Raw genomic sequence first — 4,641 nt, 5'->3', positions numbered from 1 at the left:
TAAGGGAATTTATTAAGGAAGAACAAGCCCGGGAGAGGGATGAAAGGGTAAGGGCGAGGGAATTAGAAAGGGAAGAACAAGCCCGGGAGACGGATGGAAGGGTAAAGGAGATGGAAATGACCAAACAACTTGAAAGGGAAAAAAGGGAAACAGAGGAAAGGCGGGCAGAATTAGAGAAGGAAAATATAGAGTTAGAAAAACATGCCGAAAGGGAAAGGATAGAAAGGGGAAAGGGGAGCTGAGAGGGAGAAGATAGAGTTAGAAAAACAAGCAAGGTTAGAAGCTTTGGAGGTAGAAGAAAGATTAAGGCAACGAAATCATGAACGTAAGGTAGAGTTAGCAACAGCTAGAAAAGAGAACACGATTCTGCCTCTAGTAAATTAAAGGGTCCCAAACTACCCACCTTTGACGATGAGAAAGATAACATGGATAGTTATCTTCATCGGTTTGAGCGGTATGCCGAGAACCAGGAGTGGAGTCGAAATGACTAGGCACTGCATCTCAGTGCTTTATTAAAAGGTAAAGCGCTGGATGTATACTCGCGACTTCCTAGAGACGATGTGTTCAAATACGACGTCCTGAAGGAAGCACTTCTAAAAAGGTACGAGCTGACTGAACAGGGTTTTCGTAAAAAGTTCAGGTGTAGCAAGCCCGAGAAGGGAGAAACCTTTGATCAGTTCATCGTTAGAATAGCGAACTATTTTCAGTGGTTGATTGAATGCGGCAAAGCGGTGAAACGTTTGAAGGGTTGACTGATTTCTTGCTCAGAGATCAATTGTTGAACACAGTTGGGCGGGAACTAGGTCAGTTTCTGAAAGAGAAAGTCTATTCAAACGTACAGGATATGGCTAAACAAGCCGATTTGTATGCCGAGGCTCATGGGGGAACCCAGCACGTGGTTTTAAAAGATTTTAAGTCTGTAAACCAGTCTACGAGACCGATGCCTAAGGAGCTTGTGAAATCAACTGAGGCAAGTAGGTCAGTTAGGGATACAGGTCGTCAGGGTATACAATGTTTCTTGTGTAAGGAATGGAGTCATATTCAAGTAAAATATCCTAAAAGAAAGGGACATATGCATAAGGTAGCCGTGGATATACAGAGTAAAAGTAAATCTGGTAATATGGTGCAGGTAGAACCAGGTATTCATACACTTGGCACGTGTCTTTTTCCCGAAGCGCGAGTACCAACCGTTAGAGGTTTCCTGAATGGTCGAGAAGTCGTAGCATTACGTGACACTGGTTGCACGGCTGTAGTGATCAAACGTAGTCTCGTGCAGGATAACCAAATGCTAGGGTGGGAGTCCCCATGCATGCTACTCGATCAAACGATCGGTCGCATTCCCTTAGCAAGGATCACGGTAGAAACACCTTTCTTAACCGGAACTGTAGATGCCCTTTGTATGGAAAACCCTATTTACGATCTGACGATCGGTAATGTGGAAGGTTCCCGTCTTCCAACCATGGCAGATTTCAGGATACCTTTGGCCCAGGCAGTCGAAACGCGAGCGCAAACCAGACGAGAGAAAAAGGCGTTTCAGAAATTAATAGTCTCTGAATCGATCTCCGGAATTTCGCGTGACGAATTCAAACGAGAACAAGAACGTGACGAATCCATCAAAATTGTCATTGAGAAAATCGCGTCCGGCGCAATTAGACACTGCAAGGGTGGGGGCAGCTCGAGATTCGTTCGTAGGAACGGGCTAATTCATAGGGAGTTTATCACTCCAGATGGTAAGAGGTATTGGCAAGTGGTCGTACCCCAGAGATACAGATCTCAAGTACTTAGGGTGGCCCATGAGTCTAGCATGGCAGGACACCTAGGTAAGGCGAAGACCACCAGTAGAGTAGTCGCTGAATTCTACTGGTCTGGTGTTAATGGCGACGTCACACGGTTCTGTAGGTCTTGTGACGTATGCCAGAAAACCGTATGTAAGGGAAGGGTTACAAGGGTGCCCTTGGGACAGATGCCATTAATAGATACATCGTTTAAAAGAGTGGCGGTGGATATTGTAGGCCCAATACAACCAGTTACCGAAAGAAAGAACCGGTATATTCTTACTCTTGTGGATTACGCAACCAGATATCCCGAAGCTGTAGCGTTACCAACTATTGAAACAGAACGGGTAGCTGAAGCATTGGTTGACATCTTCAGTAGGGTAGGGGTGCCAGAAGAAATCCTTACGGATTGTGGTGCCCAATTCACCTCCGACCTCATGGGTGAAATAAGTAGACTGCTATCAATCAAACAGCAAAACACTACCCCATACCAACCGATGTGCAATGGACTGGTAGAGGAATTTAATGGTACCCTGAAAAGTATGCTACGAAAGATGTGCGCGGAACGTCCGCAAGACTGGGACCGTTATTTGAACGCAGTTATGTTCGCGTACCGTGAAGTACCGCAAGAAAGTTTAGGTTTTTCACCCTTCGAATTGCTGTACGGAAGAATAGTTCGAGGCCCGATGCGGATACTACGCGAACTATGGACAGGTGACGTCGCGAGCGAGGAAATAAAAACAACATACCAGTACGTGTTAGATCTGCGAGAGAAACTGGAAAGTACATGCCAGATGGCACGCGACGAATTAATGAAATCAAGACGTAGATATGCCAAGTATTATAACCGCAGAGCGCGAAATAGGAAATTTCTTGTAGGAGATCAGGTTTTATTGCTTCTTCCTACTAGCACAAATAAATTACTGGTCCAGTGGAAAGGTCCCTACGAAGTTAAAGAGGTCAAGAATGACATGGACTATAAAATTGACATAGACGGTAATTTAAAGACATTCCATGCTAACATGCTTAAGTTGTACATCAAAGGACAGAGCGACAATTTAGAAAAAGGGGTCTTGAATGTCATTTGTACGGCAGTCATCGACGACGACTTGGGAGAATCAGAACACGAGGTTCCCCTTGAGTGTCCCTTGGATGTTGCAAGGGAAGGGGTAGATCAAGTCGATGTCAGTGCAGAATTGACCAAAGACCAGCGTCAACAAATTAATGCGCTTTTGGTTAAATACTCGGATGTATTCACCGACAGACCAGGTTGTACAACCTTAGTAGAGCTCATAATTAAACTGAATACATCTGTCCCCGTTAGAATCAAAGGTTATCCGGTACCATACAAAGCACGAGAAGCTGTGGGCGAAGAGGTGAGTAAAATGTTAGATCTGGGGGTGATTGAACCCTCCAACTCGCCATATTCTTCTCCCGTGGTGCTAGTCAGAAAAAAAGATGGGACGAATCGATTCTGTATCGATTTTTGACAGTTAAATAAAATCACGGTGTTCGATGCAGAACCAATGCCAGATATGGAGGGTCTATTTGCGAAGTTGTCGGGCAACCGATGGATTTCCAAATTAGATCTGTCCAAGGGATATTGGCAGGTTCCCATTGTTCAAGAGTCCCGTACATTGACAGCATTTGCGACCCAGAAAGGATTATATCAATTCAAGATAATGGCATTCGGGTTAGTATGTGCCAGTGCCACCTGTTGTCGTTTGATGCTCAAGTTGCTAAGAGGTTTAGCAAGCGTTGATAGCTTTGTAGATGACATATTTGTGTACACGAATACTTGGAGTGAGCACATGTCCGTCTTGGGGGAACTCTTCGATAGACTCCGCAGAGCGAACCTCACAGTGAGACCCACTAAATGCAGTATTGGCTATACAGATTTAGATTGTTTGGGTCATAGGGTCAGTGGTTCGGGTCAGTTGAAACCACACCCCAAGCAAGTGGAAGCGATTAGGAACGCACCTAAACCGGACAACAAAACGCATGTTCGTTCGTTTCTAGGTCTAGCAGGGTTTTATAGAAAGTTTATACCAAACTTTGCAGCCATTGCTAGCCCACTGTCTGATCTGACAAAGAAGGGGCAACCCAACAAAGTAGAGTGGGGACCACCACAGGATATAGCTTTTTGCACGTTGAAACAGAAACTAATCAGTGCACCTATATTAAAATTGCCAGATGTTTGCAAACCCTTCATTTTAAGAACAGATGCCTCTGAAACTGGGTTGGGAGCAGTTTTATTGCAAGAGCAAGATAACAATAAGTTACCCGTAGCTTACTCGAGTAGAAAATTGTTACCCAGGGAGAAAAACTATTCAGTTATTGAGAAAGAGTGTTTGGCCGTAGTGTGGGGAATTGGGAAGTATCATGCATTTCTTTTTTGGGAGAGATTTCGTTCTCGAGACTGATCACCAACCCCTATTGTATTTAAACAAGTCCAAGGTCGCTAACGCTCGATTGATGCGTTGGGCGCTGACACTACAATCATATCGCTTCCGTGTAGAGGCAATAAGAGGGGTTGAAAATATAGGGGCAGACTACTTGAGTAGGGCATGATTGGAAATTTGGATAATTTTTTTTAGAAAATCCAGATTGCGGTATTACTGGTGTAAATAGTGTAACATATCCATATCGTTAGTAGTTATTTTTCTTTTATTCTGTGAGGGTTTTAAAAAAAATGTGTGCATTTTTTTTTCTCTTAGGGGGAGGTATTGTCACAGAATTAGGCAAAGAAATAACTTGGTTTTGTCTTAAAACAATTCGACTATTTCTCGTTGTACGTGCGTACAAAGTTATCTAGGGTGAATGTGTTTTACCAGGTAAGCGACTGTATTAACATGTACCTAGCCAC

General features: G+C 43.9%; 1 pseudogene; it reads left to right on the top strand.

The window, feature by feature from the left end:
* The first annotated feature begins 718 nt into the window (after window positions 1-718).
* LOC149784315 (uncharacterized) lies at window positions 719-4,346 on the top strand (annotated as a pseudogene).
* The last annotated feature ends 295 nt before the right edge of the window (window positions 4,347-4,641 follow it).

Source organism: Sinohyriopsis cumingii, chromosome 14, assembly GCF_028554795.1.
Source record: "Sinohyriopsis cumingii isolate HCF-2022 chromosome 14, ASM2855479v2, whole genome shotgun sequence".
NCBI lineage: Eukaryota > Metazoa > Mollusca > Bivalvia > Unionida > Unionidae > Sinohyriopsis > Sinohyriopsis cumingii.
The sequence above is the reverse complement of the archived record's forward strand: the minus strand, read 5'-3'. Positions and strand labels throughout refer to the sequence as shown.